This window comes from Cyanistes caeruleus, chromosome 7, assembly GCF_971803275.1.
Source record: "Cyanistes caeruleus chromosome 7, bCyaCae1.hap1.1, whole genome shotgun sequence".
Lineage (NCBI taxonomy): Eukaryota > Metazoa > Chordata > Aves > Passeriformes > Paridae > Cyanistes > Cyanistes caeruleus.
Genome location: NC_141707.1, coordinates 38,424,979 through 38,439,066, shown reverse-complemented (window position 1 = coordinate 38,439,066; position 14,088 = coordinate 38,424,979). Strand labels below are relative to the sequence as shown.

Below are 14,088 nucleotides of genomic sequence, written 5' to 3'. Positions count from 1 at the left end.
TGTGGCCAACACGAGGTGTCCCTGCCAAGTCTCCAACACTCCTGCACTCCCCTTCTCTGCAGCACAGCTACAGACAGCCTTTATTTTGCTGTCAGGACAAGGAGCAAGAGGCACGTTTGAAAGGAAAGTCAAGTGACTTTTACATTTCTACAAACTTGTCAGCTTAAAGATTTCTCTTTTTTCTTCCTCTGACTCTTAAGGGAGGGAGGGTGGAGAAAAAAATAGCAAGTTTGTTCACCATGTGAGGGCTGGTTTGTTGTGATTTTTTTTTTTTTTTATCCTGTCTTTTATAGCTTGACCAGTGAATCCAGCTTAACAAAAACATTTCCCTTTGTAGGCTGAATATTCAAAGACTTCACTCCTTTAAGTCCAAATGTGAGTTGCTACTTTGTTTGAATGCCAGGAATCATATGATTAAAAAAAAAATCCAGTTAACAGGGGCATGATATAAATTCTCATGAAGTCATGAGGAGCAATGTCTGGTGAAATTTCTCTTTTTTATATGTGTCCAGCATGTTATATATGGAACTTGCCATGTGTGTGAGCAGGAGTAGGAGAAGCAGACCCTGGTTTTGCTACCCAGTGAAGCTGAGAGCACAAAATATGTCCCAACAATATTGTTGCTTCCTTTACATTTATATTTTCTAACACCCAAACACTGATTTGCTCCTTATTTAAGCAACATTTTCTTGATAAATTAAAAAAGCAGCAATAGCCATTACTGCAGGCTATATACAGCCTCTAATATCACTTAAGCATATTACAGAATATAATATCTGGTACTTAACGACTAACTTGCATATGAAAGCTCACATAATGTCTCATAAAACCCTTAAAATGGCTTCAGTTTAAGAGTCTCTTTAAAAAAAAAACACCTTCAGGGAATATTGTAAATGAAGTAGCACTCCAGCCTTAGAAAAAAAAAAAATTCACACACTTGCAGAAATTTTTAATATAAATTGAACACATTAAAAATTAATTTTGCATGACCATTTCGCATTGCAGTGCCAATGCATAGTTAAGATAAGGCCTTAACTCTTCTTTGTTTAAAGTAACATGGAAACATCTCTCTCTCCCTCTCCCTCCCCATTATCTGTACATAATTATAATTTTCATTAATCAGAAATTGGAACCCCGTGCTCTGATAATGACAGCCCTGGCTGGAGATCAATGAAACCCTACCTGTGTCACGAAGGAAACTTGATGTAAACTTTTAGGAAACTCATTAAAGGAAGGTGTGACCTCACAATTAGAGGAGGCTACAAAGAGCATTTCTCACATGAGCCAGTGAGGGAGAGGGACTGGGTTTCCTGGGAAAATAGATGTTCTCTCCTGTGACACTTTTCTGGTGGAAATCTCTTAGGTTCTCTGGTGACGTCAGCTGTCACTTGGAAGGCTCAGCTGACACAAATGCTGGCAGCAGAGACGCCAAACCAGGCAGCAGTTTGTGTTAGGTGCTCCTCTTCCCCAGGATGTATATATAGCAAAGACCTTCAGCGATTTTCTTCTTCTTTCCCAGGTTTTGGATTGGACTCGTGGCCAGAGGTTTGCAATGAGATATCCCCTCAGCAAGCTTTGGCTGCTCTGGACACTGACTGATGCCCCCTGGAGCAGCTCTGATGCACACCAGAGAGTCCAAGTCTCCCTGATATCACCACACCACAGCAGGCAACAAGATTTTTCATATTCTAACTTGTCTATTAGATGCCCAAGATATTTTTTTTTCCTTTTATTATCCCAAATGTGTGACAAAATCCTAAAATCTGAGAACTGTTTGGTATGGGATGCACCTTAAAGACCATTGTTGTTCCAACAACTTCTGCTAGAACAGGTCCCATCCAACCTGGCCTTGAACACTTCTATTTGATATTCACTTGCTACTTTATCTCTTCATTGTTTTATTTAAAACAATGCAGATAAATCAGGTTTCTAATCCAGCTCTGAAAGCTTGTTTGTTTGCTATAAACTTTTTAATAATGTGTCTCCCTGATATAACAATGCTCTTTTGTGCTATTAACACTTTAATAAATACATCCTCATGTCAAATATTCAGGAACTTTACACTCATTTGCATTGAAGATACTACAAAAGAAAAAATCGTTTGCCACTTGTCACATCACGAATGGATTTGGATCACTTTTGATCACTGGTCCTACATTTCTTTGCAAATTAAAATAAATAGTTCCCCTCAAACTAACAAATGCCATCTATGGTCCAAGATGTCTCAGAAATCGCTGTGACTTCTAAAATATCCCAGTGTTTTAAATGTCTCTGAAATATCTAAATGTTCTAAATGGCTGAACTTGGAAAAAAGTCACAAGGAGCTGCACAGCACGGAAGCAGACGGAGCCAGTGAGAACTGAACTAGAAAGAACCTTCTTTAACATGTGGAGTTAAATGTTACCACATTTTCCAGGGATTTTAATTGAGAAAAATATTACAGCCTTCCACCAATGTGCACAGAGGTGTTGGGTCTCTTGTACCTCTGCCTTGTAGATGGAGAGGAGGAGAAAATGGTTGAGTAAAGCAACAGCAATGTCTTTGTGAAGTTTTCCCGTCATGCTTGATTCTGCTGAGTATTTTTCCATGCTTTGGGTCTGCTGGTGCTTTTTTCCTTTGGAAAACAGACAGAAACTTCCAAAGGTTGTTCTGGAAACTCATGGACCTGTGCTGGAGTTCCTGCTGGCTTTACCTTCAGAAGAACACACACAAGAAAACGAGCAGGAGCATTTCCTCCTGCCTCTCCCTGTCACATCTTTAATCTCTTTGTGTGGTTTCTGCCTGTGGCTTTCTGAGGATGCATCAGCACCTCCAGCTTCAGACCATAAAAGAGAAGCTGCAAGGTAGCCTGGTGAGGCTGGTAAGCCATCCTCACCACACTTGTGAAATGTGAAAGGCTGTTTAAAATCATACCTATTTTCACAGTGAGCCCTCGCCTTTCAGTCTAGAGAACTGCTTAAAGAAGAAAACAATTCCTTTGGGGCTTCAGGTGGTGCAGGGTGGGGACTTCTGGCTGCATGTTTCACACGAGATGTAAGGACAGACAGAGCTGCAGGGTCTATAAAGGGATTTGGAGTTGCTGACCACCTGGAGCACTGTGGTGAAGGACTTTCAAACAAATTTTGAGGAGGTGATCCCAAAGTGAGAACAAGGATGACAGAGGTGAACAGGAGAGGAGAAGAAACCTCTCATCATTCTGCCCAGCATGGAGAGTGCTCGGGGCTCACCTCCCTCACCCACACACTGACCTGAGGGCTGTGCACCAGGCAAGGAGTGGGAGTCAGTGCTCACTCTCAGGGTGGTGAACAGATTGATTCATTTTTCCTCTACAGGGAAAAAAAACAAACAACCACCAAAACGAGGTCAAATATATAAAGCATCTCTTAAAAATATGTATTGTTCCCGTTTTCTTGTGTTAAGTGTGATGCTGAGGCATTGTCCTTGCATGCACACCGTTTTCAGCTTCTGCCACGATCTCTGCATCACTCGTCGAATTTCCTGCTTGGAAACTGGATTTCTCAGAATTTTTCTCACCTGCCCAAAGGCACTCCACTAAATCTACTGCTGATTTCTTCAACGTGGTAAACACACTCATCTTCTCACAGGGCTGGTGGGTCTGTGTGTTCAGAAGCACAGAGGAGATTGTGTATGTTAGAGAGTTCAGCCTGGAAACTGTTGTGCTGTTCTGTAGGGGTGAGATTCTGCCTTCCTTTCTCCCACAAAGCTGTAAGAGAATAAAGAGAAACTACCTTTCATTGCAAGTCGATTTGTGGGATGTAATGGCACAATTTAGAAAGGAATATTGCAGACAGTGAGACCACTTGGGTTAGAAACCTTGAATCAGTTTGTAGGGCTATATATTTCCATAGTACTGTGTTTTGTTGTGTGGGGAATTTAATAAGAGATGTAAATCTGAAAACTGCGATGGTATCATCATAAAACATAAAAGATTCATGTATTATAAATAGGTATGACAAATAAATTATTTATGTGAATGTATATCTGTGTGTGTATGTGTGTGTGTACATGAACTCACGTCCACTTTCCTTTTTGAAATAATTAGTGGCAAAGTCTTTTATTGTGCATTGCCCTGTGACCTGTGCAAGAGCTTTAATGACATTTCACACAAAGAGCTGAAGGTAGAGCCTGCTCTGTGCTGAACTGGAGCATCTCAGACTCATTAATGTGGGGATCATCACAAGGCATGTACAGAACAAAAAAAAAATCTCATCCCAGGGAGGCTGAGAATCATTCTGGAAATGTCCAGGTACCCCCTGGAGCTCAAAGCCAGCACTGTGCAACGATGTAAAGGATTGCATCGGCTCCCTACATCGCTGCTCAAAATGTTTCTGCAGGTAGATCTGAATTCCACCAATCTGCTGCTCGTGTTGCAGCAGATTTTGGCAGCCACGGTGACAACCTTACTGTGATGACTTCTTTTCCCAGCTCTGACTGACAACATCCCGCCCGGTGTGTCAGCTCCTCCAGGAGCATGTGCATTACTCATTACAAGAAGTCACATGAACTGTACAGGAGGCACTTGCAGCGATACATCTCTCCTCAGGAACCTGTGCCATCTATAGATAGCTGGCTACACAAACGCCTATTTTTAAGCCGGGGTGGGACACTTCTAAATTAAGGCATGAGTAAAACGAAATTGTAGGAGAGCTCCAGAACATTAGAGAAAAATCCTGTGTGACTTCAGTTATGTTATTAACTTTTCCACTTTTGCTGCAGAAGTTGTTTCTGTCAATATTTTACTTTAACGGTGCTGAACGGGAGGAAGGAGCAGGGTCCAAGCAGATGGCTGTCAGCAAACTGATGACGGCAGTTGAGAATTAGTGTCCAAATACAGTATTTAAAACTTGCTACAGTACATAGTTTCCTGCATATGCATGCCAAAATAAATCTGGTTTGGAGAACCTTTCAGGATCTTAATTTTATTTTTATTTGGAGCTTATTCTATTAAGAATAAGCAAACAGGCAGCGTACCTTAGCTTAGCAGGAGGGTTGGATCCATGGAGCAGGGAGTACAGGGCTGGATGAACCACAGAGACCTTTCCAACCTTTATTCACTCCAGCTATTGACTTGCTGAACATCACTAAGTACCAGAACGAATGATAACATTAATAACATGAACAGTATTAATTTGTACCCATTTTTTGCCTACCTCATGCACACACACTATTAAAACCCAGCTGTGTTTTTTTTCCCTCCAGACAACCTTCCTGAAGGAGCTGGTGAGGGATGAGTGCCACCACACCATCAATACCTGTTGTCAGGCTCTAGGTAATTCGAGGCACCTGAACCAGATGCATTTTCAGCAGGGCAGGACAGCAGCAGGTAGTGGCTGCTCCATTCTGCACACATCTTTTGGTGTAAGAGTGAGACCAATCTGTTGGTTTGGGTACCTGGCTGCAGCGGGGTCAGAGCAGGGGCAGGCTGTCTCTGCTGCGCTGAATTAGAGCCGTACATTCATTATCTCCCAATACCTCATTAAAACCACTTTAATGTGGTGAACATTTGATGGTAGACAAAAGCTTTAATCTTGTGAATATCAAACACACCTGTGTTACATTTCCTCTTGCTAGCAGTTAGCAGAAACAGGTTAACAAGCTATTTTAACTCCTTAATCTGCTGAATTTGTGTGGAAACCAGACTTTCACCAGTCACCTGAGTTTGAACTCGGAAAAAAAAAAAAAAAATCCTACATACACCCCTAATTTATCAAGCTCTTTTTTCAAACTCTGCCTGCTCTAGACACTTTTAATCATCTGTTTAATTTTGCACCTTTTTTTTTATCCTGATATATTATATGCAGGTTATACTTAAGGCCCAGATTTGCCCTATTTTTCTTCCTCATCTGACCTAGATTCAAATTTACACACTGTGAAATAGCTAATAAATCCCCATTAAGGTTGTAAAAGGTGAAGGTTCAACCAATGTGCAAGTCATCAAGTTCTAATGTAAAACTGAATGAGCCTTGATATTAGCAGCAGTCTCAAAAAGTGAGGCTGAAAGGCTCTACAGGTTTCCAGCTTTTTTTATGGCAGCCTGTGCTTAAAACACCTCACCTCTGACAACACTGTTAAGCCTGTACAACAACAGTGGCAACAACAGGCCTTAAGAACAGTAGGAAAAAATACACTGACATTTCCAAAAAAGAAATATCAGCGGTTTTCTTTTTGCACCAGAATTCTCCCACCAAGACATGTTTTATACTCCACACATTCTGAATATTTTGCTGCAAGCAAACACAGTCCAATAGATGTTTCCCAATAAATATTACAACTTCTAAATACAAAAATTCATATGAAAGCCCTCATAAAATACATTTCTTTTGTGTATCTCACGTGTCAGTGCTTCCCTGCTGAAATGGGGGATTTTGCTTTGCTGCCGAAGTTTTGGAAAAGTGGTTTGTCAGTCCAACTGGAGAGTGCTGCTTTTTTTTTTTCCCCACTAGCCATAGATAGTATTACAATGATTTACAGAGACACGCTGAAAGTAAATTATGTTGTAAATGCCTGTCCCTCGGGTCGACAAAGAATCACAGGGAAAAAATGCAAAAAGTTTGAAATTCCCAACAGCAAAGGTTGACAGGAAAATATGGTGTTGTTTTTCTATGAGTAAAAGTAACTTTTATGTTGTGTTTTCCCATGAGAAATTATAAACTTTCAAAGGAATTTTAGTCTCTTGTATGCACACATAAGAGCAATTTATCTGGTACTGCCCCAGTGAAAACACTGTTAAGACTTTAAAGCTGTTAGAACTATGGCTGAACTTCATCTAGGCTGCTACTACTTATTTGTTCTTGCTGCCTCTTCTTGTCAAAACATTTACTCAGACTTCGAAGAGTTGCAAGTTGGCAACGTGTTAATAATATTAGAATGCATTTGTGTCGGCCATGTGGCCGCAATATTTAAGTAAATTCATCACTTATTTAATGAATAATGAATTCACGAGAGTAGCTATGGAGACGTGGAACCATATGTAGTAAATTAAATGGGAACTTGTCAACGTACAGTAACAGTGAATGTCACCAAAGTAGTTGTGTCTGTTTTATAGCAGTGGTGATGTACTTACACCGAGCCTGGGATGGATTCCTGACTAGGTATAGGACAGCCACATTTTTTCACACCTAAGTTGCAGCAGTGATTTCTAACAGGTGTGGTAATAAAGTGAGAATTTACACGAGTTCCTCGTCGGTGTGTGCAGGAAAGGTGGAAGAATCTCAAGTTATTCAGTCTGTAAATTACTTAGCAGCATTTTGAAGAGAACTGCAGGGTTGGTTTTTTTTTTTTTTCTGATGGGAAAATGTCACCAAGGAAAAGGGGGGGTGGGTGTTACTCAGCTCAGTTCTCGTCTGCCCTGGAGCATAATGAAAACTCCAGATATCAAGGATGACTTCCAAGATAATTAAAGGGGAAAATCAGACCTGAAGAACAGTAAAGGATATACAAGAAGCTCATTAACATGAAATCAAGAAAAGAGGGTGGTGCAAAAGTTCAGAAAGCGAAGTCCATCATTCTGTTTGACTTCAGAGCCACAAGCACTCTTCTGGACATCATGTCAGTACTCACCAGCCTAGGAGTGAGACTATTTCATTCCAACCCCCTTCCATGGGCTGGGACACCTTCTGCTATCTCAGGTTGCTCCAAGCCCCATCTAACCTGGCCTTGGACACTTCCATGGATGGGGCTTCCATCCCTGATTTTGCAATATGCAGATAAACTGTGTTCAGAGGCTCCACTGACCAAACAGTGCAAGAAAACCTGATGATCAGTGGAGCTGATGAGCCATGTTGAGCTTTGGATTAGCAAGAACCTGATCTTTGGTTATGCACACAATGAAAGAAGTTTCACCTACCTGAAAAACCTCTCTGGTGCAATCCTGTCAGATAAGGAATTCAGGCTCTTCCAGTGAAGTGTTCAAAAATTGAGGGAATTTCACAATTTGTGCTTAAGTGGTGTGTTTAAATGGAAATATCCTGCTGTTGATGTAGATGAAGGTCCTTTTTGTGTGCACATGGATATAGTTTGCTGCAGCCAATAAGAACAGATAAGACACCATATACAACACAAACACTGGAAAGGAGATAACACGGGAAAGGAGATAATTGTTGGAAAAACAGGGCAGAACTCATAAAGATTGCAGCCATCTTTGTTTGAAATATGTTAGAAGACCACATCCAGCTAAATCCTGGCTTAAAGTAATGTTTATGCTTAGGACATCCCCTGAGGTTTCAGATATTTTAAAAGCTCTAAAACACTTAAAGACATGCAGGCTTTCAGGTCAGAGACAGTTCCAGTCTTGTCACATTTCAGGCATAAGGCTCATCTTTCCAGCAAGTTTTTTTTCTTGAAGAACTCACTTTTATCACCAAGCCCAGCAACAGACTCCCACCATGAACAGAGTAACTACTCACTGCCTCTCTACACCGAGTAACTCAGAGCCCACCTTCACGAAGGCAGAAGTCACCCAGCTGTCCCACTTTGCAAACTTAACTCCTGGGATCTTCCCAAGGCTCATTCCAAGGTAATTTCAGGGACCCATGTCACACCCACCAAAGTTTCCCGTTGTTTTTTCAGCCTCTGAGTTGCGTTACATCTCGTCACGTCACGTCGTGTTGAGTGGCATTATTGCCTTCAGAAATGATGGGATAGAGTGTGACTTGATGTGTTGTGAGTGATGTGACACAATGTGACATATGTCATAAAATCATTGTCACCCATCAAAAAAAAAGTGACAGATCAAATTCAAACAAAGCTCACCATATACTTTTAGTGGCTACCCAATCAACTAAAAACAAATATTTCGAATTGTGAGCCAAAAGCGTGGGAGTGTGACTCATTTTTGGTCAGTCCTCACATGCCTAACTTGGCATTTTGCATTTCTTCCACTTTCCTTCACACTGTATTATCCAGTTGGTGGGGAGGAAACTTGTTCAGTTCATTTATATTATTCAGTATGCATATTTGTCAGACCATTACTTCTAAATATGTTCTCCTAGTCCTTTTCACGAATTGTCCCCATTTACCTTCTCTTTCTTGATGCATTTGAGTTATTATCATGTTATGAAAGTAATAATGCACAGAAAAGGTTGAATTTGTCATCCTGCAACGTTGTACAAGCCAAACTATCAAGAACAAGAAGATAATTTTCTGTAATTCTACATCTGAAGAACACACTATCTATTAAAAAATATCACACTGCTTTATTTCCAGGCTACATATCTGCTCATTAAACATTTCTAATAAGGAATGTAAGATAGAGGGAGAAAATAAAAAGCACTTTTGCCTTGTAAATGAATTGCTGCATCTCTGACTAAACCAATATCAGTGTGGGAATAAGCCCAAACAGCTTTTCAAGACTGGAGTTGGGACAACTGGCAATATGCAGTAAGTGCTACCAGAGCATTACCATTGCTCTAATATTCATGGAGTCAGAGAGTGAATTTCCAAATTTCCCCATGTCCAAGGGGGGAAGGCAGGGATGTGAAAGATGATGTGGGTGCGATCCATCGCTGTGATCACATAAGGGAACCCCGAAATGTCATAAAATCCCACTTGGATCTGTTGTCACTACTGCTGCTTGTATGGAAAATTAACACATTTAATTAACTGCCTGACCAAGGCAGCTGTTACCTTATATAAAACCTTGAACATCCATGCCTGGCATATCCCATTAGGTGTTCCAGTGTGCCAGTGGCATAAGACTGATTATCCTTTTGTACCAAATGGCACAGCAGGACTCCTCTTGCAGCACGCTCAAGTCAAGATCTTCCTTAAATTCTTCATGGGGCATAATGACGCTCCAGCCTAAATTGCTTAATAACATTGTCTTTCAGGACAGCCAAGTTACACCATGTACAGCAAAACATGTCCTGGCCAAAGCAACTCCCTTCTCTGCCTTTGTTCCTGACATCTGAAAGTATTGCTGCTGCCTCGGCTGTGGAAGCGATTGGTGTGTGATTTCCATCGGAATACTACAAGCGCTATTTTATTTATATTCCATTTCTATCATTTATGGCAGATGGTTACTTGCCTTAAATTTTTAAATAATATCTTGGCTGCAGAATTTCAAATTAAAAGTAAACTCCCTAAGTCAGAGGGAAGGATAAGTTCAGTTATTCTTTTAAAATTTGGTTGGTGGATTTTTTTTATTTTTTTTTTGTAGTGCTCATCCTGTACATGCAAGTTTACCTGCATGTGTGAGCATCCAGATTTATACACATTTTTTTCCCTGGAAATACTTTTCTCCTATAAATTTGGGTGCATGTAGACTTCCAAAATTAAATTTCAAAGGCAAACCTTTTCTTCAGAGCAGAAAGAGTTACGGGTTATTTCATTCTAGATGAGGATATTTTGTACACATCTGAACGAAATTCAAATTTTAATTTTAATTTTAATTTCATTTTCTAGATTAAATTCAAATTTTAAATCAAGATTTGGAATAGAGCAACCTCTAGGCATGGAGAATTTCCACTCTTGATTTTTGTTCTTAGTTATCTTTCCAATCCCCTTTTTTGCTGTGATAGTCACAAAAGTATTGCATTTAGAGAGTTCAAACCGTACACAGAAAAGGACAGGACAAGCTGGCACAGCCCCATGCATTTCAGCAGAAAAATTCAGTTTTAATGTTTGGCCATTAGGCAACACCAAGTTTGCACACAGAATTTTCTACCGTAAGTTTCAAATCACTGCGAGAGAAATAGACCCCAATCCTGCAAACACTTACGTGTGTGTAACTACACATAAGGGAATAATCCCATTAAACTGATGGGATTTCTTGTGTGCATAAAGTTAAGCATGTGTGTAAGTGCTTGCTGGAGCTGGGCCTGAGGGAGAAAACAGGATTTTTGTACCATTGGTACCGTGGGTGTGAATGTTCATATTCCAGCAGTGTGGCTTCAAATGCTCCTCTCCAACTCAAAAGTTTTGAAGGAAGAATTTTTCCTCTTTTCCATCAATGTTTTAAGACCCTATAAACCATCCATTGTCATAGCACAAGGACAAGCAGGTCTCCATAAAGCCAAGCAAATTTAGAGCACACAAATAAGCTGAGACTCGTGTTGTGTCCCCTGCCTGCATTCTTCTCACAGATCCTTTCAGATTTGCAAATTTATGTAAACAAATTCAAATCTACAAGTTGTAAACTGTACATAGCTGTTATTCATGTGTTTGAATTTTTTTTTTCCCCTGGTAATCTCAGGTGAAAGGATTCCTGGACTAGATATTTGAAAATGCAAAGCAAATAGAAACAGGAGTTATGAACTCAGTTCAAAAAAGAGCTCCATACGTAAAGAAAAACAACCAGTTCATCTAAGGTAGAGGGTGAAAAATTTCCTTGTGTAGGAAGGAGATGGTTTAGCCAAAAATATTTTGGGAAAAGAGCAAAAATATAGACAATACAATTCTCTGCTTGGAAAGTCTTATTTTCTGTACGGGAAACAGCTAAGGGATCCGTCAGATTCATCTCAGATAAGGGGACATCTTCTTGCCTAAAGCTCCTCTTCCCTACCATGCTCCCAGTCAAGGTCCTTGCACATTGGGTTAGGAAAACTTCAATAATGGGAAAGAAAAATCTTCAGGTACAAAGTGTCTGACAACAATGCCTTGGGGACAAAAAAGGAAGAATTTTTATGGCCAAGTTTCCAACCAGAGGAATGTCTAAGAAATCCCAGATGACTTTTCCCACTGAAGTTCTCTGTTCCTAATCCTGGATATATATTCTCAGCCAGGATTTCAACGCTTCAGCTCTCAGGGTTGTTCAGACACATATTTTCACAAACAAGGGAAGATCTGCATGTCAAATTCCCAGTTCTGCATTTGCGCAATGTTAAGAACATCTCCTTCATCCTCCACAAACCTGAACTGAAGCTGGAGAAACTCAGCTTATCCTTAGACCATTTTGTCACGTTTTCACTGAATGAACTGACAATTTTTTACCACAACTTCTCAGATCCTCTGGCTCCTGACTCCTGGAAATGGCTGTGTATTTAAAATAAAAGCAAAATTATTAATGTTTCATTGAATCACTTAGGTCAAAAAAGATATTTAAGGTTATCAGGCCCACCATTAGACCATGTCCCTCGCTGTCACATTCACACATATTTTAAACTCCTCTGGGGATGGGGACTCCACCACCACCCTGGGCAGCTGTGCCAGGGCTGGACAGCCCTTTCAGTGAAGAAACTTTTCATGGTACCCAATCTAAACCTCCCTGAGTGCAACTTGAGGTCGTTCCTCTTCTCCTATTGCTTGATACTGAGGAGGAGAGACAAAGCCTCACCTGGCTGCACCCTCCTGTCAGGGAGTTGTGGAGAGTGAGAAGGTCCCCTCTGATCCTCTTTTTCTTCAGGCTGAGCCCCACCTCCAGTCACTTCTGGTGCTCCAGAGGCTTCCCCAGCTCCACTGCCCTTCTTGGGAGATATTGCTGTAAAAATATCAAGTAGAAATGTGTCTTTGTGTACGTATGGATTCAAATAGAACTACTCATATGTGGCATTTGAACCCTGATACTTCACCTTCTTGTCAGTGTTGTTGAGAGCAGCACAGCAAAGTCTGTGACAGTAAAAGAACACGAGGACTACAACAAGCTTGACCCCCTATATACTGCAGACATAAAGCTGGAAAATTGTGTGTGGTCTTCCTCTGATGCCATACTCAAGATTTTTATTGCAAACACCTTCCTTCCAACATCCATTTAACATGCATCCATCTGTCAGGCGATGTTTCCCACAGCAGTGTTAATGTGCATGTGCTCCCTTCCACTTTGGTAGTTCACACCTTTAACTAGGGCTGGAGCCAGAGTGCAATAAACAGCCTTCCACAGTTTTGAGTATAAAAGGCTGGAAATGTGAGAGACACCTCATCAAAAGAAACAAAAGACCAAGACAGAGCAGTTTGGAGCTCTGGAGGGCACAGAGAGTGGTGGGGTTTAGAGCCCTGCTTGCAAATACCTCTCCTAAAATGTAAGGATTATGAATAATAGCTCAAAAGAGAGGATAGAAAGCTATATCTGATGGGAAGGACACTGTCACAAGGTAAAAAAAGAAGCCCACTCCTGGCTCTCAACCAGGTGTTGTGTCTTAGCTTGTTTAAAAATACTTCTGGTTGTGTTTAATTAGTTATGACAAAAGATCCTCAAACACTGCATCAGTTCAAGACTTAAGTTTGCCTGTAATGTTTCACCTTTGTTCAAGGAAAAGAAGTATTACTGAGATAACAAAAACTGGAAAAAATACAGTATGAAAGTTACTGCCTTAATGAAATATTAAAAATGCATCAGGAATACTGTTCTGGCATTAAAAATAAACAATAACATTTCTTCCTAGTTACGGTTCACTTCAATTCTTTAAAAATTAATTATTACCTCTTTAAATATTTGATTAAATTAGATTTGGGTGGGTTATCGCTATCCACAAAATACACGGTGTTGTGTATAAATTTGCTTTCTTCTGTCCCTGACATGTACAGGCACGTTATACGGTTGTTTGATTATTAGAAAACTAAATCCAATGGCTCTGTTTTGGCAGTTTGCAAAATATATACTATTGAATCTTGCCACTTGGAATGGAAATGCAGCAGGATGCTGGAAATCTCTAATAAAAGAAGAAAAGCAAAGCAGCAAAATTACACTGTGATATTTGGGATTTTCACGTCGTATCTTATCGTGCTGCTATATCTCACGTTCTAAAAAGGACACATTATTTTTAATAATGGTTAATTAGGATTTGGGCATAATAGCTTAGAAATCATAAGAATTTTCTAGGCATATAATGTCTATTCTGTTCTCAATGCACAAGGATTTATGACTATAACTGCTCAGATAGCAAGGGGAGAATAAACCCTCCAGCATGTCCTAAGAGAGGTGAGACAATTATTTCTCCAGCATTACGATAAAAGTAATTTAGGATGTCCAACTGGATAAATAAGAAAAGTCTCTGAATGAGCACAGGGGCTGATACAGTTATAAAACATTAATTTAAGCGAACACCTGGAAGTGTCCAGGTTGGGTGGGGTTTGGTGCAATCTGGAAGAGTGGAAGGTGTCCCTGACCATGGCAGGGGTGGGATGGGGTGGGGT

At 40.4% G+C, this 14,088-nt stretch overlaps 1 long non-coding RNA gene across 1 annotated transcript; it reads right to left on the bottom strand.

Annotated features, from left to right (window-relative positions):
- Window positions 1-2,393: 2,393 nt before the first annotated feature.
- LOC111932340 (uncharacterized) lies at window positions 2,394-10,400 on the bottom strand. Its single transcript, XR_002866100.2, has 3 exons — window positions 7,868-10,400; window positions 4,993-5,102; window positions 2,394-3,724 (listed from the first exon to the last, which is right to left on the bottom strand). It is a non-coding gene; the product is annotated as an uncharacterized LOC111932340 (long non-coding RNA).
- Window positions 10,401-14,088: the final 3,688 nt, after the last annotated feature.